Here is a 23649-nt window from a genome sequence, read left to right as displayed (position 1 = left end):
TCTTGGCTAAGACATGATGAGTGAATTACTGTTTTCCTAAGAAAGCCACACTTTCAAGAAGAGCCTGAAAGAATGGGGGGGAAAAGCCATATGTATGGTGAAACCTTCTTTATGTGTGATGATGTATTAACAGGATGACTCACAAACTATGTTTTTTCCAGGAATGTTCCTCAAAGAAGCCAATATCCAGTGGAAAGTCTCAACAGTTTCAATGTGGATTTAAAATAAAGATGTTAAACTAACCATTATCTAACCACTCAAGAGGATCTCAAAAATTTATTATAAATCACTTTAATCTGGGAGACAATGTTATGCTCAATGCATGTTTAAATTCAATCACAACAGATTTAACAATACGTCACAAGATGAAATAACCTAATGTAATTTCTGTTTATGCTGAGTAGCTTGATAAGAAAGACCATTTTCCCCCCTATTTGAATAATGAACACAGGAGAGATGAGAAATTAAATAGCAACCTTAATTTTGTCATTCTTGCTAAATTTAAGTGTGTTTCTTAATGAACCAAGTTCAGACATGAGAGTGGCAAAATCAAATAAACCCACATCACGGATTGAAGCCTGTAATCTGATCTCAGCTTTGCCACAGCCTTCTCACGTGACTTAGGAAAGTGGCCTCTGTTTCCGGATACCAGCCGAAGAATGGCAAGATTGTTATGATAAGTATGCATTGATTATTACACATAAGGAGTGATCAAGAATGATCCAAAACCTTTAATTTTATACCTGATGAAATCCAGACTTTAAAAAGTAGAGAGAGTGATTTGTTCAAAGTTTCTCAGCTAGTGTTAACCAAATCTTGCAGTGGTTGAGGCTATTTTGTTGAAAGAAAGAAAGGGAGAATGAACAGAGAGAGGGAAGCACAGCAGCCATCTTGTGATCATGAGACTGAAAGGCACAGGCTGATGATGAAAAAGCATGATAATGAAAATAGCCTGGATTCTCTGAAGCAGCCATAATATTCTTGGATGTCTTACCCTCCATCTTTTCATTACCTGAAAAAAATTCACCCAAGCCTCTACTAAACAGATTTCATTTATTGTATCTAAACAGAATTTCTAATTGATATCTAAAGTCTGCCTTGTGTAGACATGTGTTTGTTATACTGTTTTAAAGATCACTATATGTGGTCGGTCAATTAGTATTTTATTTATAGTGCAGAATAATGGTTAGGAGGCAATTGGCATTCCCATGGTGGTGCAGTGAATGATCTCAAAATCCTTTTCTCATGTTAACTCTGCTTGAGAATTTTTCCAAGAAAAAATCCTATCATAGTTAAAACTTATGTATAAATATATTTATTACAAAGCCGCTTAAGTCACTAAATTTTTGGAAACAGTTTAATATGTAAAGATAAGACAGTATGGTGTCTCAGTAGAGTGGAATGGGCTATAGTCATTAAGCACTGTGCTTTCAAAAGAGGTTCCTAATGGCAAAGAAAGATGCATGTGTTGCATTATTAAGTCAAACATACACAGTGCAAACTATGGTTTTAATGTGATGACAACTGTTACTGAGCAAACTTGGGTCCGCTCGCCCACACCCTGTAGAACCAATCTACTGACTCTGGTTGTGGTGAAGAGAAGTGCAGGGGTTACTGCATGTGCCAAGCAAGGCGTCCAGAGCTTCAAAGGCCCAAACTCCCCGAAGGCTTTCAGGGACAGATTTTCAAAGACAAGGAGGGACTTGTATTATGTATCAGTTCAGTTCAGTCGCTCAGTCGTGTCCAACTCTTTGCGACCCCGTGGACTGCAGCACGCCAGGCTTTCCTGTCCATCACCAACTCCCCAGAGTTTGCTCAAACTCATGTCCTTTGGGCCAGTGATGCCATCCAACCATTGCATCCTCTGTCATTTCCTTATGTATTATGCATAATCAGCTCATAGACGTTCTTCTGATTGGTTGTTGGTGAGGTAATTAGGAGTCAACTTTATCAGCCTTCTAGCTCCAACCACCCTGGGGTCTAGGTCCTGGTAATCAGCATACAGTTAACTTCTTCCATATGGTAGGGGGTTCCAGTAGCTGCAAAACAGCTCAGAGGATAATGTTCAGAATATTATCGATAGCCCTAGAGGAGGAACCAAAAGTCCTAGACTTTGTTTAATGGCTCAGCTACTATTATTTTGTTTTGCTTAACTTTTTCTTTCTTTCTGCATTTTCTCATTTCTCTGATTAAATTTACTCTTTGGAACTTGAAGAGGGCTTAGGAGGCTGAAATTTTTCTACAGACAAGAGGTAGGGAACGTGATTTGGGGAGGGGGTAGTCTGTCCTCACAAGGCCCCATAGGTTTCTGCTCAATTACACAACCGTGTTAAAATTCACGAGACAAGTCATGAAAAATATAAAACTCACTGTCATCGGTTGGTGCATATGTGCCTGTTTTATAGTTCTTCTTTATGTTTTCCTATATTTTGCAAATTGTTTACAATAAGCGCAATTAGAAGGAAAAAGATCATTTTGTCCTTAAGATAGTTTCAATTTCTTCTTCATTTTTTTTCCTCCAGAAGTTCATCTTTAACAAAAACTCTCTAAATCGGTCTTAAACAGGGTAAAATGGACTGTTTTGCAACACATTTGGGAATTCAGAAGGGCACAAACTCTAAGAAGGGCACTAGTTAAGTCCTACACAACACTCACTATCCAGCCTTGCCTAAATAAGCAAGTGTCTTACTAGAGATCACAGCCAGTTTAAGCACCTGGGCCCAGATCCCTGTGTAGCCCCCTGAGACGTCAGAATCCCATCTAGTCCCATCTGCTTCCATCTCCCTTGCCTTCTGGTCTTCAGCAGAGCAGCTCTTTAGCACCCATCACCCTGGGTCTCTTGGACATTGTGGGTCTTGCTCCATCAAGTTTCACCTCCTGACTGTAAATAATGATGCTCTCCTTCCTGGTGCCAACTTCTTGGTCAATGGCTCCAAGTAACCCCAGCCTCTCTCATTCTCTCCCTGGGGCATATACTGGCTGTTTCATGGGTTTTTCACCAGCACAGAGGGTTTGGGGATGCTCATGGCTCTTGCTGGGATCATATCTAGAAGGCAATTTCACACAGATGTACAGAGAAGAAGCAGGGACTGGATGATCCCTGTGGTGGTGATGGTGGGGGAAGGGTTTACTGCAGAGCAGAGTCAACCTCAGGGCACTGACATATGAACTTGGACTTGAATTTGACATATGAACTTGGTGTGATGAGAGCTCACCTGCTGTATGTTACGTCTGCCTGGTTTATACATGGAAACTATCTCAGATTTTTCTTCCTCCCTTTGACCTGAAGACAGGAGATGCCACCGCATTTAAAAAAAAACGATGCCAGGCAATAGCAAGTTTACTCCTTAATCGTTTTTGAACTGACAGCTCATCCCTCACTTATTTAAAAGGTTCGGCCCTGACAAGTAAAAGACATTCAATAGTGAGAAACATTTCTAATAACGGGAAATGGAGAGTGAATCACATACCAGGGCCCCTAGGCTGATTGGCCATAGAAGCCTCAGAAGCATGTTTCAACTTTGTTATTCATTCAAACTGTCACTGTTCATCCCTTTTGTACCAATTCCAACTCCTATGTTTCAGGTTGATTGTTCTGATGCAGAAGGCTGGCCAGAACCAATAAGAGGCCTGACTTTGGATTCAGATGCCTGCTAAGGCTGGCCCGAAACACCATACTTTTGAGGCTTATTCACAAGTGAAACATACTTGGGGAAGCGACTTATGGAGAAGCACATTTCAGTGGCGATTAGGATTACAGGCTAACTTTGGTCAACTGGTTTCAACACATACCAAGGCAATAGACTTTCTAGAAGTATCATTTTCAGTATATTCACTTACCCCAGCGTCTGCCTTTGGCCATGGTTCCTCGTCCTAGAAAAGCTGTGGTGAAAAGGTTTCCTCAAGGGGTTGGAAGTGGGAAATGTGAGGACTCTGAGAGGTCACGGGATCTGAGAGAGAGAGTCATCAGTCCAAATGGTTCATCAGAGCGCGTTCAGCCTCCAGGGGGAACCGTGCCTCTTTTCTGTGAATCCTCTGTACCTCTTGGCCTCCAAGTCTTCCCAAGAGCCCATCTTCTGATCTAAGACTGGGTAGCACATGCCTGTAACCAAGGAAATAAAGCAGAGTTAATTAAACCACCACTAGAGGAAGTCTTTGTCAAGTGTGAGTCCATAGTTAACAAAACACTGCACTCAGTATGGCCAGCTTGGCTTAGAAACTGTAGATAGAAAACACTCCACATGAAAATCCAGAATGATTAGCTCTGGATGGTGATTTTTATGATATTTTATATTTATTTATTTGTTTGTTTATTTTGATGTAGACCACTTCTAGGGCTTCCCAGTTTGCACTAGTGGTAAAGAATCTGCCCTCAATGCGGACAGTTTGATCCCTGGGTTGGGGAGATCCCCTGGATAAGGAAATGGCAACCCACTCCAGTATTCTTGCCTTGAGAACACCATGGAAAGAGGAGCCTGGCGTGTTATGGTCCATGGGGTCTCAAAGAGTCAGACACGATTTAGCAACTTAGCAGGCACACACACAGATCATTCTTAAAGTCTTTATTGAATTTGTCACAATATTGATTCTGTTTTGGTTTTTTGACCGCAAGGCACGTGGGGCCTTAGCTTCCCGACCAGGGATCCCAGCATTGGCCGGTGTCCTAACCACTGGGCTGTCTGGAAAGTCCCTCTGATTTTGAAAATTGATCTGTGTTTGTTAACTATGTACAATACAATTAAAACACCAAATTCTTTAAAAAGGAGAAAACCTTATGGAAACTCACATCACATATGGAAACTCACATATGCAAAATAGATTGCCAAGGGGAATTTGCTGTGTGGCTCAGGAAACTCAAACAGGGGCTCTGTATCAACCTAGAGGGACGGGAGGGAGGTTCAAAAGGGAGGGGATATATGTATACCTATGGCTGACGCGTGCTGAGGTTTGACAGAAAACAACAAAATTCTGTAAAGCAATTATCCTTCAATTAGAAAATAAACGAATTTTTTTTTTAAAGGAGAAAACCAGGGCTTCCCTGGTGACTCAGTGGTAAAGAATCTCCCTTCCAGTGCATGGGACATGAGTTCAATCCCTGGTCCAGAAGATCCACATGCTGAGGGGAAACTAAGCCTGTGTGCCACAGCTGTTGCACCTGTGTCCCAGAGCCTGTGCTCTGCAACAAGAGAAGCCCCTGCAGTGAGAAGCCCGTGCACCGTGACTAGAGAGAGCCCCCGATCCTCGCGACTAGAGAGAGCCCCTGATCCTCGCAACTACAGGAAAGCCCGTGCAGCAATGAAGACCCAGCACAGCCAAAAATAAGTAAAGAAATGAAATTGTAGAAAAGGAGACAACCAAAAGAGAAAAGAATGCTTCCAGATCACCACTATCGACTTCTGTGCCAGAGCACACGCACGGCCCAAGCAACTGGCTGGATGCCTGAACGATCAAAAGCTCTCCCAGTTCCAGAACTGCATTTGTTCAGAAGGACAAAGGTGGCTCTCATCCCATCTGCGATGATTTGCCTCGGCTTGGCTTCAATTCCGCTTCAGGGCAATAGTGGGGAAAGCAGAGGTCTACAGCAGAGAGGAGGAAAGAGGGAAACACCAGAGGTCCTGGGGGGGGGGGGTCCAGTGACCATCTGACACCCCTAAATGATCACAGGGATGTTAAAGCTGCCATGTCGCAGGTGAAGGGGTGATGACAGCTTGGTGGCCACGAGCCTGCCACCTCTCACGACAACAGGCAGCTCTGCACTTAGTGGGCACCATGGGGAAGCTTTCTGTGAAATCCTGGCCCCATCAAAGAGCCAAGGATGAAGCTCTGAGTCCAGGGTCACCCCCAGCTTTCAGGCCCTGAGCTGACTGGTAATGTCCAATTTTTCCTCATCCCCACTGCCCCCCAACCTCCACCTTCCTTGGACTGACCTGGAGCCCCTTCTTGAAGGACTTTGTCAGAACCTACAGCGACCTCTGGCAGAGTCTAGCTGAATGCCTACCAGTCTGTAAGTCGAGGCTGTTCAAGCAAAGAACTTGGTCTGACAAGTTGGGCAAGGATCCTCAAGCCAAGATAACTCAGCACCATAGCAGAAAGAGAGACTAGTGGGTCCTGGCAGACCCAGAAGGCCTGCCTTCCTCTGAAGTAATATTTCTTCAAAAGGAAGAAAAAGAACAAGCATAGAGAAAACGCGATTTGTGCTGTCAATCAGATTCAAGAAAGATAACACTTAATAAATTATAAGAAATCTCTCTTAAAAGTGCTAAAATACAAAACAAGGAGTGATGGTGTGAAATGGGCAGCCTGATTCTGAACTGGAAGCTTGAGCATCACTGTGGAAAGTGAACCTGGTCTGGCTCCCTTATGATGTGTGGCACTGAGGCTGCTTTTATGAGCTGTGTCTCTGTGGCAAGTACAATCCACTTACTTTACTGTAATGCATGAGATACAAACGTCTGCTTGCTTTTGAAAGGAGAGCATAGTGTGCAGTGATGAGCAAGGTAACTTCTGTTTGGTGTTTCTGAAATTCAGAAAAACCCCTCCCAGCCCTCATCTCTCAATCAGTGGTTCCCCCCAGGAAAATGCCAACATGTGACTACCTTATTTCCTTTGATTCCTTCCTGTGCCCATCACCCACCGAGCACACCCCCTGTGCAGGAAGAGGTTGGATGAAGAAATCGCTGAGGGATGAGTGGATCCCATGTTGCTTCTGCTCATTCCCTACTCACCGGCATCACTCAGGTGGACTTCCCACCCTCTTTTCAACATCATCTTGCCCTTGACGCTCATTATTCTCTTTTGAACACACATTTGTATTCCAGGGGGGCATCCCAGGTGGCACTACTGGTAAAGAATCCACCTGCTAATACAGAAAACCTAAGAGAACCTGGGTCAGGAAGATCCCCTGGAGGAGGGCCTGGCAACCCACTCCAGTATTCTTTTCTGGAGAATCCCATGGACAGAGGAACCTGGAGGGCTACAGTCCATTGGGTCGCAAAGAGCTGGACAAGACAGAAGCGATTTAGCACTCACTCACGCAGTGTTCTGGGAGAAGAGAGGGCAGGGAGGGAGTAGTAGAATTCCTAAGTCACATGTTCAGAGATTTGAAATGAACTTGCAACAGGATCTGTAATCCCAAGGGATGGTCAGGTGTGGACAGACAGACTAGCCTGCTCACAGCACTGGGTTAGGGAAGACAAGCAGCCCTCCCCCAGTGCCTCCAGCCTCCCCTCCTCTCCCAGCCCTGGGGAACCACATCCTGCCGAGAAAAAAAAAAATCCCATTGTTTTAGTCTAGCCTCATTCTTGGCAGACGAACATGTGAAAATAGACGTGTCAGTCATTTTCATGATTTCCAGGGTGGCTGCCAAGTTACCAGCAGGACCGCGCATGGGAACGACGCGGTAAGCAAGCACCTGCTGGCCCCCATTAACGTCCCGTGTGGGGGCTGCAGCTCTGCCAACTCATCAGAAGACCTTATCTGTTCGTATTATAACACGTGAAATTCATGTTTTCATTGTGAAAGGAAAAGAAAAACACAGATAAGCCCCCTTGATTTTATGGTTTCTGTATTCTTCTGAATGTGCATATCTAATGGCAGGAATGTATGATGGGGGTTGGTGACACATTTCAGCCTCACAGTTCAAGCCTGTGCTCGTCAATCTTCACCAGAGCAGACAGCTTGGCCAATCTGACAGTCATCCTCCTCTCTGCCCGTCAGGTTTTAAATCAGTAAAAATCTTGGGTGGGGATTTGCTACTATCATCTCCATTTTACAGATGAAAACTCTGAGGCCCCGAGAGGTTTTTGCTGGGGTTTTGAAGCCTGTAAGTAGTGGGGTCAGAGTGCAGGCAGGGTGTACCAGGGGCCTGCCTTGCTGAGATGGTTCACATGCCATCCCAGGCATTCAAGGGTAAAGTGATTAGCAGAAATGAAGAAACAAACAAAATAAACAGGATGTCCATTTAAATTTGAATGTCACATGGACGACTAATTTTTTTGGTTATAACCATGTCCTGTGAAATCTTGTGGACATATTTTTCCTTTAACATTCTTGTTGTTTATCTGAAGTTCAAATTTAACTGGGCATCCTATATTTTGTCCAGCAGCCCTAAGTGAGAGAAGGGTTGGTAGTGGATTGTCAGTTCTGGGGCCCAGAAGTCTGGTGGTTCCGCTTGCCAGAGTCGGACACGGGGCTCAGCCAGGAGGTTCGTCTCATCCTGACCCTGGTTTGGATCCCTAGAGAGACATTGGTGTGAAGGAAAGTGCTCATGGCCACTACACAGATGGGCTTGCACACACACACACACACACACACACACACACACCCTGGGTCCTCTGCCTGGGATGCCAGTGCATCAGTAGCAGGCTCCATGACTGACAGGGTTTCAGCCCTCTGCTGAGCACAAGGGAAGCAAAATCAAGTTAGGGGACTTTGGAGAACCCAGGCTGCTGTGTAGCCCATCCTCCAAGATCCTACGTCATGTTTTAATTTAATTTTTGTTTTAATTTTCTTTTTTTGGCTGCACTGCACGGTATGTGTGATCTTAGATTCCCAACCAGGGATCAAACCCGTGTCCCCTGTTGGGGAAGCACAGTCTTAACCACTGGGCCACCAGGAAAGTCCCTGAGACCCCACACTTTAAATTGGGACCTAGCATACTTCCTTCACAGGCATATTTACCTCTGAACCTGAAGCATTTCTCAGAAGTCAGTGGTTTTTTTCTCTCTGGTCCTGTCAACACTGTATTTGCAGAAATGCCCCACAGGTTCTGGGAGGTGGCTAATTTTTAACTCCATTCTGCAATTAGGGCATGTAGTGTTTGCATGTACCTATGGACACACAACAAAGGGATACAGAAGGATGCTTGTTTCAAAAATGACTCAAGGCAACTTATGTCAGTTCAGTTCAGTTCAGTTCAGTTGCTCAGTCGTGTCCGACTCTTTGTGACCCCATGAATCGCAGCACGCCAGGCCTCCCTGTCCATCACCATCTCCCAGAGTTCACTCAGACTCACGTCCATTGAGTCGGTGATGCCATCCAGCCATCTCATTCTCTGTCGTCCCCTTCTCCTCCTGCCCCCAATCCCTCCCAGCATCAGAGTCTTTCCCAACTTATGTAGTGGTTGTTAAGTGTGAGTCATGGCCCACCATCTTGCTCAGAAAAGCCATGTCACGTGTCATCAACTGGACTATAAGATTCTTAAACACAAGGACAGATGTCAGTCATCTAATGCCCAGTTTAGAGCCTTGCATACATTTATTTATTTTTCCACTAGTTTATTTGTGAAATCTGATTAAGCAAATACTGTTGGGTCAAACTAATTTATACTGCCCTAGGCAATGGTATTCCTCAGCCAATTAGCTGGATGATTAATAAGTATAACACGTAATTGAATACGAAGTCCCTCTTCACCGTTCCCCAAACAGATGAGGTTTCATTGTTTATTGTTATCGATGGAAAAAATTGAGCTACCTTGGCTAAATAAAAGAGGCTACAGATGGCATTGCCCTTTAACTACACAAAGTAGCCTGTTATATATGTTCACTGCATGCCAATTGTTCTCTTTCATATTTGGTGGAGAAACATTTATTAAAAACATTAAAGTAAACATCAACAAAGTAGCAATTTATACTTAACAGTAAAATTTGGTTTGGAGCACAGTCAGGATCCTGGGTCTGCTTGGGGCTTAGTAGAAATGTATTTGAGGCTAACATATGTACTTCTAGAACTTTCAAAGATACACTGAGTGAAAGAAAGATTAGGACATGATTATCAAGCAGCTGCAAAATCAAAATGATTAGGTTTGCTACAGCATACAATATAAAGAAAAAAATATATGTAACAAATGTAAACCAGGATTGTCTTCATGGTTAAATGTTAACAATTTTTCTGAGAGAGCTTTGGACTTAACCGGTTTAGCAGTTAATTATTGATACTCAGAAGAAAGACTTGTTTGAACAAAGAATCCAGAGTCACTCATTCAAAACAGAAGCATTGATAGGAATTGCATTAGCAGTGCTGGAGCTGCTCAAGTAGGGCGGCCTGGTGACCCCAGCCAAGGTCAAAGGGGAAAACTGTGTCCACAGCATTTGGTGCCAAACACCACCGGGAGTGGCCCTTACAGAGCCAATCAGAGACACCTCTCTATGCCAGACTATTTGGACAGACACTTGAGAAGCCATGATGTTTCTTGCTGAGGAGAGGAGACTCTGAATGCAAAGCAAACGTTGCTGTTAGAAGCAACGCCAGCCCACCAGCCATAGACCACGTGGGGATCGGAGGAGAGGAACGTTGGTCCAGGTGCTGAGGTTTGTTCCTAATCTGGTTGTTCCATGTGTGGATATTACTGACCTTCAATTATACTGGGCAAAGAACTCTGCGTTCAGTAGGGGTACTTGTGTGTGTGTATAATATCATATATATACACACATACATATTTAGGCTAGATAGGCACAGATACTCATCTGTGATAAAATTCATTTGGAAAAAGTCTTTATCTGAGTTGAGCCAAGAGACACAGAGATTGCCCACTTGGAGTTCAGAAGACCAAACGGCATGGGGTGTGGGGCACACTTACCCGCACCTGGTGCAGGCTGGGGTCTGGGCAGAGGAATCCCATGACTCCTGAGATGCCTGCACTTCAGTGATGGAGAGGACAGTCTGCGTTCCCATCGAGGTGAGGATCCGGTTCTCTGTGACCTGGTTTCCTGGAATAACTGCTCTTCGGTAGAGTCCTGGTCACGTCCTGTGAGACTGGGGGCTTCTCTATGATACTGCGGGGCTGTGTGGCTTAGATTGGCTGCCCTCATGGGTTTCTTTGTCATTGACTCAATGTCCCAGCAATCTTGATGTGATACCCCTGCATTCCGCCCTGCTGAAACTTGAATGAAATGTCACTTCTCTCTGGTCTCACATGTGTTAGTTGCTCAGCCGTGTCCAACTCTTTGTGACCCCATGGACTGTAGCCCACCAGGCTCCTCTGTCCATGGGCTTCTCCAGGCAAGAATACTGAAGTGGTTTGCCATTTCCTTCTCCACTTGGGTCACATTAAGGTGATTAATCTGACCTGTTGACACACACCTAGGGATGGATACAGCCTCTGCAGTCAGCAGGACCTAGGTTCAAATCCCTGCTCATCCACTTGTAGGCTGGAGAGCCCAGAATCTTAGTTTCATTGGTGGTAAAGATGCAAATAATAGCAATGCCAACACCATAGAGTCTTGCATGGATTCAGTGAGATGCTCCTATGTGAAACGTGTAACACTGTGTCTAGCATGTAAAACATTGCCATTGTTATCCTGCAGTGAGTCTATGGGTGACTCACTGGGGGAAGAAAACAGAGAAGGTCCATTACCTCCCTGAGCTCAGAACATTCTGACATCAATTTTGAAAAATCAGTCAATAAACCAAATATCTGTTGAGCTCAGCATGCGCCAAGCATGATTCAAGGAGTTGGGCCAGATAGTCAGCACTCTGCTTTCTAAAAGCTTGCATGCTAATACAGAAGAGAAAAGGAAAGAAAATAGAAAAAGACGTAAGGGAAAGGAAGAGAAATTTAATCTATGTAGAGGTACCAATTCTTGGGCACTGTGCCAAGAATATTTTCTGCAAATATGCTCTATTAACCAAGCAACTTATGGTTTATCTGGTGGCTCAGACGGTAAAGAATCTGCCTGAAGTGCAGAGACCTGGGTTCCATTCCTGGGTAGGGAAGATCCCTTGGAGAAGGAAATGGTAACCCACTTCAGTATTCTTGTCTGGAGAATCCCATGGACAGAGGAACCTGGCAGGCTACAGTCCATGTGGTCACAAAGAGGCAGACAGAACTTAGCGACTGAACACAGCACACTCAACCAAGTAGCTTAGGTTCCAATTTGTCAGAAATCATCAGCTTGTGAGGGTCTGTGAGACTTTTCACCATTGCAGCTGGACACGCGGAGGCAGTGTCTTCAGACCCTGACCAGGTAAGGAGGGGACCAGGAAAGGTTCACTGTGTTTGAAAAACAATCTAACACCCACAAGAGTTGTTCAATTGCAGGAAGTTCTGACTGCCTTCAGCTAGGAGGGTTGGTGTAAGGATGTCTCTCAACGGGGAAGAGAGAGCTTGGGCAAGGAGACAGCAGCTCTGAGGTCTCTCTCTGCCCAAGGCTTGCTGGGGCACGTCGTAAGGAGTGTGTGTGGGAGATGCCTCCTGACAAGAAGGGTACCTGGCCCTGGCCAAGCACACTCACTGCGGGGATCTCAGTGACTCACTTGCAGGTCCCGTGAGTCATAGGATGTGAAACAGAGGGGAGATGGAGGGCAGGGGTCTGGAGAGGCAGAGGGCGGGAGCAAAGAGAGAGGGGGTTATGTTTTTTCTTTCCATTTTCATCAGGCAACTTTCCAGTGACCGGGATGGGGTACCAAGTGGCTTTCCCTAGAGCTCTGAAGGCACTGAGATGGAAATTCACACGACAATGCTCATTTCAGCCTGTCATTTGTAATTTGTGGTAAGTGGTCTGGGTCGTTGATTCACGGCAAAAAGTGTCTACATATCAGGGAAGTTGAGTTTCCAGCAAAAGGAAAGGCGCCGTTTGGCAAAAACTTCACGCTCTTCAGAAAGATGTAATTCACCCAGAACCGTCCTTACCAGCAGGCAGGGCAACGTGTCGAAACAAGCCCTGGGCTCGGAGTCCGAACTCGCAGAGGTTAGACCTGCCTCAAAGCTTTATCTGGAACAGGAGCAAGTCGCACATCCCTTCCCTTCTGGAAATACCCTGGGGACCAGCTGACAGAGGTTCTCTGAGATCTGCAGGGCACAATAGGAGGGGGAAGGGACCATCATGTCTGAGATGTTGTAACCTCCGCTGCTGGCACTTTGGTAGGAGCACCTGAGTAGCTCCATAACAGGGACCCCAATACCATGGCTATTAGGGGCTGACACAGTGTTAGGGATTAATTTATGTCCCAAATGATAGGTTCAGATAAAAAGGTAAAGCTGGGCCTTTTGATCACAATAAAAATGAATACATTTGACTGCTAATTACATCTTCTGCATTACGTAAGGTGCTGGGCTGTGTCCTCTGGGGGAGCAGAAACAGGTCCGGTGGTCAAGGAACTCAGGACTTTGTAAGGACTGTAATTTACACCTACAAATGTCTATAACAAAGCAGTGTGACCCAGTTCACTCAAGGCATCACAATTAGGCGATAAAAACTATCACGAGAGGGGTACCTCTAAATTGTGAGATCTCTGCCTTTGCAACTTCCTCCCACTTGGCTCCGGTAGCCTCCTGCGCTCAGGAAACATGGCCCCTGGTCTCCTTGGGGAGATCCACCACGATTCTTCTCTCCCAATGGGGTCCCAGGGATGTCTCCACTGCAGCTCTGCTCCCAGTGCCCTTGAAAACACCTCCATAGAGCACTGCCCTCCTTGGGTAGTCAGATCATCATTTCCTATGGGAAACACTTCCTCCTCTACTACAACCAGCTCACTGCCATGTGACTACCCATTTATATTCCTGATTCATTCCACTGGCCTCTTTGATTAGTCTGTGGGTGGGCACAGGGGTTCTCCCCAAGCCCAATCCACCTTTGCAGGTACTGAGGTGTGCTCCGGGTAACCAAGTTGGGATGACAGTAGGCAATGCCAACGATGGCTAGGACTATGGCTGCATAAGGGTGAACCCACTGCACATGAAGGGAACAAGCTCAGAGCAGAGAAGGAAGAGGTAGGGAGCAAAGTCACACCTGAGGGTGTCATCTCCACCCTGGGATCTGTGTTCCCAGAGGCCAACTCTGCCCTGGCCTTCTGGGATGTCAGTCAGGTCAGTTCAGTCACTCAGTCGTGTCCGACTCTTTGTGACCCCATGGACTGCAGCACACCAGGCTTTCCTGTCCATCACCAACTCCTGGAGCTTGCTCAAACTCACGTCCATTGAGTTGGTGATGCCATCTGATCATCTCATCCTCTGTCGTCTCCTTCTCCTCCTGCCTTCAATCTTTCCAGGATGTGTGAGCCAATACATACTCCTTCCTGACTTAGGTGGCTTCAAGTTCACATTCTTCCATTTGCCAACGTGGTCCCTGCTGCCGTCAGATGGCCTGGACATCCTCCCTGGAGCTGCCAACACTGATGCCCAGGCCTCTGAGATCTTATGCAGTCCCTGGGGCTGGTCTTCCCCCACAAGGTCAACCCCAGTGCTGATATCTGTATGGATTCTGGTGCCTAGATGGCTACTGTCTTCAAGTTCATTGTCACTGACCTCCTGCTGGCCTTGGTTTTGTTCCCTAAGGATGAGTTCTTGTCAAGAGGTGCATGGTCTCCCAGGTAAATTGATTCCTGAAAATTTCATCCCGGGCATCCTACAGACTTTCCAGGCTTGGCTGAGTTCCAAATGAAGTGATTTAGGCTCAAGATGGGGATCCTGGTGTTGAAAGAGGACACAAAGTAAGGGTGATGGCAGTTAGAGGAGAATGAAGGTAATTTCTGTGTATGGGAATCCAGATTGTGCTTTGTGGAGGAAGTGGCTTTTGCAATAAATTTGAAGGAAAGAGAGGATCCGACATTTAAGGCATGAACAAAGGAAGTGAGGGCAATATTCTAGCCCCCTAGAGAAAGAGTGTGATGGAAGATCCAGAAGTGTTACCTACAGCTCTGCAGCAGAAGCCCTGGAAAGCCACTGGGAGGGTTTGGGTGTGTTGCATGGGCACTGGAGAGCCATCAGAGGCCTTAGGGGAGGATGAGACTATCAGAGCTCTGTTTGAGCAGGTGTGTGGGGTTTCTGGTTGCAACTTGACCTGAGTCTACTTCCAGCTGGACTCCTTTCCTCCCATTGCTGGTCTGTGCATCCCAAGCCAGCCAGCTCAGCCCAAGCCAAGTCCAGAGAGCAGCCCAGCAGAGACAATTTACACATGGGAACTCAACATTGTTCCACTTCCTCCTGTAGGGTGATGGGGATGGGCAGGTGTAGAGGAGAGGGGCCCAGAGCTGGCATGTTTCCTTTTTTTTAGTTGGAGGACAATTGCTTTACAAGGTTGTGGTGGTCTCTGCCATACATCAATGTGAATCAGTTATAATTATATGTATATATGTATATGTATGTATGTATATATGTATATGTATGTATGTATATCCCTTCCCACTTAAGCCACCCTGCCCTACCATTCCATCCCTCTAATTCATCGCAGAGCACCAGGCTGGGATCCCTGTGTTATACAGCAGCTTCCTGCTAGTTATCTATTTCACCCACTGTGTGTTTAGTCGCTCAGTTCTGTCCAACTCTCATAGGGTATATATGGGCTTCCTTGATGGCTCAGCAGTAAAGAATCCGCTTGCAATGCAAGAGATGCATGGTCGATTGTTGGGTCAGGAAGATCCCCTGGAGAAGGAAATGACAATCCACTCCAGTATTCTTGCTTGGGAAATCCCATGGACAATGGGGCCTGGAGGGCTACAGTCCCTGGGGTCACAAGAGCTGGACACGACTTAGCAACCAAGCCAACCAACCAGTGTGCGCATGTCAATGCTACTTTCTCAGCTTGCCCCAGCCTCTTCTTCCCCGGCTATGTCCACAAGCCCATTCTCTACCTCCGAGCCTCTCTGGAGGCAGCCAAGGCAACATGCTCAGAATGACCGTGCATTTGAAAGGAGCCACCAGGGACAGTGCTCAATATTCCTATCCTCAGGGCCCGACTCTACTGGCATCTCTTCCCACTTCTATGCTATCTGTCAATGTTCCCTTCACTGGCTCTTCCCAATCAGCATTTACATGTGCTTAGCTCTTTCTAGTCTCAAGGAGACTCCCCTCCTGACTGCACACTCCTCTCCATCTGCTTCCTCCATGCTCCTTCCCTTTCTGTCTTAAAAGGGTCATCTATACCCATTGACTCTACTTCCTCACCATCCTATTATTTAGAAAATGGTCATAAGAATACTACATATCAAAATAACGTAATTCAGCCAAAGTCATCCCTAGAGATAACTTCATCGCCTTCCACATGTTGATTAATTTAAAAATGCATTAAACGCTACACGTGCAACTTAAGAAGTGAGAGCCTGGTAAAAGCAGAACAGAGAGGTTAATATAGAAAATAGAAAAGTAGAATTGGGGAATGTCTCTAAATGGTGCTTCTTTAAAAACAATCAAGAGTAGAAAAACCATTATTCGTTCTAACAGAGAATAAATGAAAGAAGAATATTTGGTGGTTATTAAGTTTTCTTGTCATTCTTTTTTTTAAATTAATTTGTTTTTGATCCTAATTACTTTACAATATTGTACTGGTTTTGCCATACATTGACATGAACACATACATGTGTTCCCCATCCTGAACCCCCCTCCCACCTCCCTCCCCATCCCATCCCTCTGGGTCATCCCAGTGCACCAGCCCTGAGCACCCTGTATCATACATCGAACCTGGACTGGCAATCTGTTTCACATATGGTAATATACATGTTTCAATGCCATTCTCCCAAATCATCTCTCCCTCGCTCTCTCCCACAGAGTCCAAAAGATTGTTCTATACATCTGTGTCTCTTTTGCTGTCTCGTATACAGGGTTATCATTACCATCTTTCTAAATTCCATATATATGCATTAGTATACTGTATTGGTGTTTTTCTTTCTGGCTTACTTCACTCTGTATAATCGCCTCCAGTTTCATCCACCTCATTAGAACTGATTCAAATGTATTCTTTTTAATGGCTGAGTAATATTCCATTGTGTATATGTACCACAGCTTTTTTATCCATTAGTCTGCTGATGGACATCTAGGTTGCTTCCATGTCCTGGCTATTATAAACAGTGCTGTGATGAACATTGGGGTACATGTGTCTCTTTCAATTCTGGTTTCCTCAATGTGTATGCCCAGCAGTGGGATTGCTGGGTCGTATGGCAGTTCTATTTCCAGAATAAATGAAAGAAGAATATATGGTGGTTTTAAGCTTTCTTGTCATTCTTAATTGTTTTATAAAGTATTACTTAAGTCTTGCATGATACTACTTCATCAGGAATGCAATGTTTATTTTTAAAATTTATTCATTCATTCTTTCTGTCCAAGAACAAAGAGAGAATGGGGCTTGCACAAAGTTGGAGCTTGGAAATCAAGATTTCAAGCAAAGGAGCACCTCCAACTACTACAGAGGGTGTCTCTGTGTGTAGTTGCTCAGGCGTGTTCGACTCTGTCCATGGGATTCTCCAGGCAAGACTCTGGAGTGGGTTGCCATGCCCTCCTCCAGAGGATCTTCTCAATCCAGGGATCGAACCCAGGTCTCCCACATTGCAAGTGGATCCTTTACTGTCTGAGCCACCAGGGAAGTCCAAGAATACTGGAGTGGGTAGCCTATCCCTTCTCCAGGGGAATCTTCCTGAGCCAGGAATCGAACCAGGGTCTCCTCCATTGCAGGTGAATTCTTTACCAGCTGAGCTATCAGAGAAGCCAACTATAGAGGGTAGTCAGTCTTAAATAAGACTTTTGCTTGAATGAGATGAGCACAGGCAGACAGTCTGCCTGCGCAGGGTGACCCGCTCTGTGGTGTCAGAGACATAGGCATCTACCAACCCCTTAGAGCAAGCAGAGGTGCTCAAATCGTAGCTCTCCCTAAGAGCCTAGAACGGGGCTAGGGTCCCAGGGAAAGTCTTTTCATCAAGAGGAAAACTAGGAAGACTAGGAATGTAATATTTAAATAAAATCTGCAAAATTATTTTCTAAAGAACACAAATTTAAACCTCAGTTAAGAGTATATAAGAATACCCATTTGTACAAGGTTTTACCACTACTGGCTATTATCAGTTTTTATTCTTTTTTTAAATAAAAGGTAGAAAAATAGTTCCTTCCTGAGTTTTCAATTTTCGTTTTCCTCATTAGCAGAGTTGAGCATCTTTTTCTAATGCGTTACGTCTCTGTACAATGTCTGTTAATTATTTGTTCGTATTCTTTTGGTTGAGATGTTTATCTTTGTCTAATAGGAAATCTTTACCTATTGAACACATTTGTTCTTCAGTTCAGTCGCTGAATCGTGTCTGACTCTTTGCAACCCCATGAACCACAGCATGCCAGGCCTCCCTGTCCATCACCAACTCCCAGAGTCCATCCAAACCTATGTCCGTAGAGTCAATGATGCCATCCAACCATTTCATCCTCTGTCGTCCCTTTCTCCTCCTGCCCCCCATCTTTCCCAGCATCAGAGTCTTTTCCAGTGAGTCAGCTCTTCGCATCAGGTGGCCAAAGTATTGGAGTTTCAGCTTCAACATCAGTCCTTCCAATGAACACCCAGGACTAATCTCCTTTAGGATGGACTGGTTGGATCTCCTTGCAGTCCAAGGGACTCTCAAGAGTCTTTTCCAACACCACAGTTCAAAAGCATCAATTCTTTTGCACTCAGCTTTCTTTATAGTCCAACTCTCATATCCATACATGACCACTGGAAAAACCATAGCCTTGACTAGATGGACCTTTGTTGGCAAAGTAATGTCTCTGCTTTTGAATATGCTATCTAGGTTGGTCATCACTTTCCTTCCAAGGAGTAAGCGTCTTTTAATTTCATGGCTGCAGTCACCATCTGTAGTGATTTTGGAGCCCAGAAAAATAAAGTCTGACACTGTTTCCACTGTTTCCCCATCTATTTCCCATGAAGTGATGGGACTGGATGCCATGATCTTCGTTTTCTGAATGTTGAGCTTTAAGCCAACTTTTTCACTCTCCACTTTCACTTTCATCAAGAGTCCTTCAAAGGACTCAAGTTCCTCTTCACTTTCTGCCATAAGGGTGGTGTCATCTGCATATCTGAGGTTATTGATATTTCTCCCAGCAATCTTGATTCCAGTTTGTGTTTCTTCCAGTCCAGCGTTTCTCATGATGTACTCTGCATAGAAGTTAAATAAACAGGGTGACAATATACAGCCTTGACGAACTCCTTTTCCTATTTGGAACCAGTCTGTTGTTCCATGTCCAGTTCTAACTGTTGCTTCCTGACCTGCATACAGGTTTCTCAAGAGGCACATCAGGTGGTCTGGTATTCCCATCTCTTTCAGAATTTTCCACAATTGATTGTGATCCACACAGTCAAAGGCTGTAGCATTGTCAATAAAGCAGAAATATTGCATTTGCTATTAAATATGCTAAATGATCAGTTTGTCATTTGCCTTTCACTTTGTATGTTTGTGTGTGTGATATGCACAGCATTAATTTTCGTGAAATCAAGTATGTCCATATTATTATGTGTGGTTTATAAGCTTTCTTCTTGTAAAGGCTGGCTTTCCACCCTGTTCCCATCTCCACCCCTCACTCCTCCTTGGTTAGGAAAATAAATCTTTTATATTTTCTGGTAATATTTAAATAGTTGTTATGTCATTTGGATCTCTAATCCACATGGAAATTACTTTGTATGCTGTCTGAGGAATATATCAAGTATATTTTTGCAAATATATGGTTAATTACAATGATATTTATTTGAATTTATACTTCCATTAGCATTTAAAAAATCTACATTTTCTTGATATTAAATTTCTCTGTATTAGATTTTTTATTTATTCTCTTCCATTTAATGTCTATTCTTAGGGTATCAACAACACCGTTTTGAATAGGCTAATGGAATACCATACGCTTTGACTCCATAATGACACTGCAGAGCATCCATACTATGGAAATAATAGCACAAATAATGTTCCAGGATGTTCGGTTTGTATTGCTAGAAAATAATTGGGGAAAATAGGGGAAAAGCTGGAAAAACACTTTCATTTGTAGCAAAATAGAATGATGGAATAAATCACTGTAGATTTGAATAGAGGAACTCTAAGAAGCCATTTGGAGAAGGCAATGGCAACCCACTCCAGTACTCTTGCCTGGAAAATCCCACGGGTGGAGGAGCCTCGTAGGCTGCAGTCCATGGGATCGCTAAGAGTCAGACATGATTGAAGCGACTTAGCATCAGCAGCAGCAGCAGGAAGCCATTAAAAATGAGGTAGTTATACATACTAATCTAGAAATATGTCCATGAGAGTTTTGTTTAAAAATTATATTTGTATAATAAGAGTTGACACACACACACGCGTGCACACACACACACACTGTTTTATATGAATGTGTCTGCCAATGAATATAAATAGCTCTAAATGAATTAGGAGGAATTCAGGAAGGTTACCCTTGTAAAGAATAGCTACGTACTAGATGACAGGCTGGAGGAGCTGAGTGATTTTTCTTATATTTCTTACCTTCTATAACTAAATATGAAAGCAAGAATGGGTAAAATTGGTGATCTTCAAAATAAAGAATAAACCAGAAGTAGATGAAGATGGGGTCAGGCTGGGTGAAGAGAGCCTAAAGGGTAAATGCTGCTAAACCCTATGACAGTCGTGGGGGCCACCATCCCTCTTCCTACCCATCAGAGGTGTAGCACTCACAACCCTCACCACCCTGGGCTCCCAGGAACCAAGTGTGGTTTCCCAAGTTGGCCTGGAATATGAGCCACTACAGACCCTCAGTCACAGCCGCGTCCAGAAGGGCCTCAGCCTGTGATCAGGAGAATGGAGGGACCACACCCACGGGCAGGGGCACCGGAACGGGCAGCACGTGAAACAGGACCTGTTCCCTCCTTAAGCTGCACGTGCACAGCCCCGCCCCCCAAGGTCCCGAAGCTTCCTTCCAGCTCCTGCTTTCAAGTCTCCAAGCATCCTGAACTCTAAGCAGAAGCAGATTTGGATTGTTGGTGAATGTCAGCAATTCTGGGCCTAAAAACCACACATATTTTCTTGGAGGAATTCAAAAACAGTGAAAATTTTAAAAGAGTCCTTTTTCTTATATGCTTTCATGTCACATATTATCACATGAAAAACCTAGAGTTTTCAACAACAGAAGGTTCTTTCTTGAAATTTTTTTTCCCCTCTCAAAAACTATCTTTAAATATCTCATAGCAGCACAAAAACAGAAGAGTAAACCCACACGCTCAGCAATTATGACTTTCCATCTTCTGGAAGAAAATGGAAGAAAGTGAAAATAAAACAATAGATGAAACTGTGTCTTTCCAGTAGAGCCCAGATGAGAGGTGTTGAGTGTTATCGTCATAGCAGTGAACCTTTTGCTTCTCAAAGAATCAGACTTGCAGGCTGTCTTATGAGCAGGGAGCACTGCTAGGTCAGGGATTCTGTCTGTTCAGGCACCACTGTTACCCCAGCTTCCCTGGAGGCTCCGACTATAAAGACTCTGCCTGCAATGCAGAAGACTCAGGTTCAATCCCTGGGTTGGGATGATCCCCTGGAGAAGGGAATGGCTATGCACTCTAGTATTCTTACCTGGAAAATCCCAGGGACAATTCTATGGACAGAGGAGCCTGGTGGGCTACAGTCCATGGGATCACAGAGTTGGACACGACCAAGGGGCTAACACTGTGCCCCAGCATCCAGGTTGAGTCTCTGATCATGACAGAGTTCAATCTCCTCAGTGTATTTATGTATCTTTGATCCTTTCACAATAAGAATGTATTCATGTATTGCACAGAGAAGGAAATGGCAACCCACTCCAGTGTTCTTGCCTGGAGAATCCCAGGGACGGGGGAGCCTGGTGGGCTGCTGTCTATGGGGTCACACAGAGTTGGACACAATTGAAGTGACTTAGCAGCAGCAGCAGCAGCAGCATGTATTGCACGCGTGCATGCTCAGTTATGTCCAACTTTTTGCAACCCTATGGACTGTATCCCGTCAGGCTCCTCCCTCCATGGGGATTCTCCAGGCAAGAAAACTGGAGTGGGTTCCATGCCCTCCTCCAAGTGATCTCCCCGACCCAGGGATTGAACCTGAGTCTCCTGCATCTCCTGTATTGCAGGTGGATTCTTCATGCACTGAGACACCTGGGAAGCCCATTCATGTATTACTCATGTATAATTTTAAAAACTAGTTTCTTCCCCCCAAATCAAAATCTATTTTCAACACACCCAGGCCAGCTGGGCTGTTTGACATTGATGGGTGAAACACATTGTCACCCCAAGGTCAAATATACATTGGCCCTAGTAAACAGTGGTTGATTATGTAAGTGGTTAAAGAGATGGTAATTACATTAGCAGAGGAGATTGAATTATGCCTCTAGACAGGTTACAAATACAGCTACTGAAATTTAATACAGAGCCCTTCCAGGCCCCAGCGGCCTCTGCTCTGTGTGATCAAAGATCCCTACATGGTTGGTGCCATGTGCCTGAGAAATGAAGGAACGGTGAGTAAACAGGGACTCTGGGGGTAAACCCCAGAAAAGAGCAACTATCAGAGAAATTGTATGGTTAATTAGCCTAAGGAGAATCAGACTTTTTTTTTCCCATGGTGCTTTGCCTGAATCTCATATTCAAAACTTCAGTGCTTACAAAACTACTGTTACCTTTGTGAAGCCATCTAGAGCACCAGGTATAGACTATATCTATTATTCCCCTCGCCTTTTTTATGGTTAAGTTATGCTGTTTCATTTCCATAGCATGATGACAGCAATTCAGAGTAGTGCTGAGGTCTTCTACTCACTCAGTTATGACAGTTTACCAGTTTTATTTTTCTTAATTTTCACATTAAGTTGCATGCTTAGTCGCTTCAGTCATGTCCAACTCTCTGCGACCCTACAGACCATGGCCTGCCAGGCTCCTCTGCCTATGGGATTCTCCAGGCAAGAATACTGGAGTGGGTTGTCCCTTCCTTCTCCATCCACATTAAGCTATTAATCACATAAATATATTTTATGATGTAGCTTAGCCATGGATTTTATCTGAATATAAAATGATTTGGGGACTTCCTTGGTGGCGCAGTGGATAAGAATCTGCCTGCCAATGCAGAGGACATGGGCTCAGTCCCTGATCCAGGAAGATTCCACTTGTCTCAGAGCAACTAAGCCCATGTGCCACAGCTACCAAAGCCCACGTGCTATAACTTCCACCGAAGCCCAGGGGTCTAGAGTTTGTTCTCCAAAACAAGGGAAGCCACCACAATGAGAAGCCCACGAACTACAAGGAAGGTAGCCCCTTCTTGCCGCAACGAGAGAAAGCCCTCTTGCACCAATGAAGATCTAGTGCTATCAAAAATAATAACTAACTAAATAAAATGACTTTGGGTCCTGCTTTGTGTTTATTTCCTAAAATTGTCTGATATTAATCTTGCCATACTTATATACATATTTTTAAATTGCTGTTATTGTTGTTTTTGCCCAGAATTTATTTTATATTTAATCATCTATTTCTCTTGCATAGATTTCTTGTAGAAATCTAGTTAATGAATTTTTCAACATATAATACAGACCGTGCTTTTTGATAAGAGATCCAAAACACTTTTATTGGCATAGTATTTTGCTACATCTTATATATCTTCTTGTTTCACCCTCTCATTTCTTTCTCTCTTTTGTTATAAACACTGGCTTTTATTTCCTTTCACTTCTTGAGAAATTGGAGGTTTAAAATCTGAGTTCAGCTTTTACTAGTTTTTATGCTACAATTTCTCGAAAAGTCTTGAACCTATGTTTAATTATTTTCATGCTAAAAAAAAATTAAGTGTGTTTTACTTTTTATTGGAGATGAAGATTACCAATTGATTTATTATTCCAACATCATCCAATCTTCTGCAATTTTATCAGAGATTGTAAACCATATCACATCATTATTTTCATTATTAGTTTTCATATTAGTTTCATTTATTATTATTTGTTATGATTTC

General features: G+C 44.2%; 1 long non-coding RNA gene across 5 annotated transcripts in view; it reads left to right on the top strand.

The window, feature by feature from the left end:
• Window positions 1–10029: 10029 nt before the first annotated feature.
• Window positions 10030–23649, top strand: part of LOC147374907 (uncharacterized) — a 67578-nt gene continuing 53958 nt past the window's right edge. For 2 of the 5 annotated variants that reach the window (XR_015155056.1, XR_015155045.1), the window contains exons 1-2: window positions 10036–10307; window positions 12374–12488. This is a non-coding gene — a long non-coding RNA (uncharacterized LOC147374907). Of the gene's footprint in view, window positions 10308–12373; window positions 12489–17035; window positions 18662–23649 lie in introns of those variants that run through there. The other 3 variants (XR_015155060.1, XR_015155068.1, XR_015155052.1) reach the window with 3 other exon arrangements.

This window comes from Bos grunniens, chromosome 3, assembly GCF_055505025.1.
Source record: "Bos grunniens cultivar Pamir isolate PY7600 chromosome 3, Bosgru_T2T1.0, whole genome shotgun sequence".
NCBI classification, from domain to species: Eukaryota; Metazoa; Chordata; class Mammalia; order Artiodactyla; family Bovidae; genus Bos; species Bos grunniens.
Note: the sequence above shows the minus strand (reverse complement) of the source record. Positions and strands in the feature narration are given on the sequence as shown.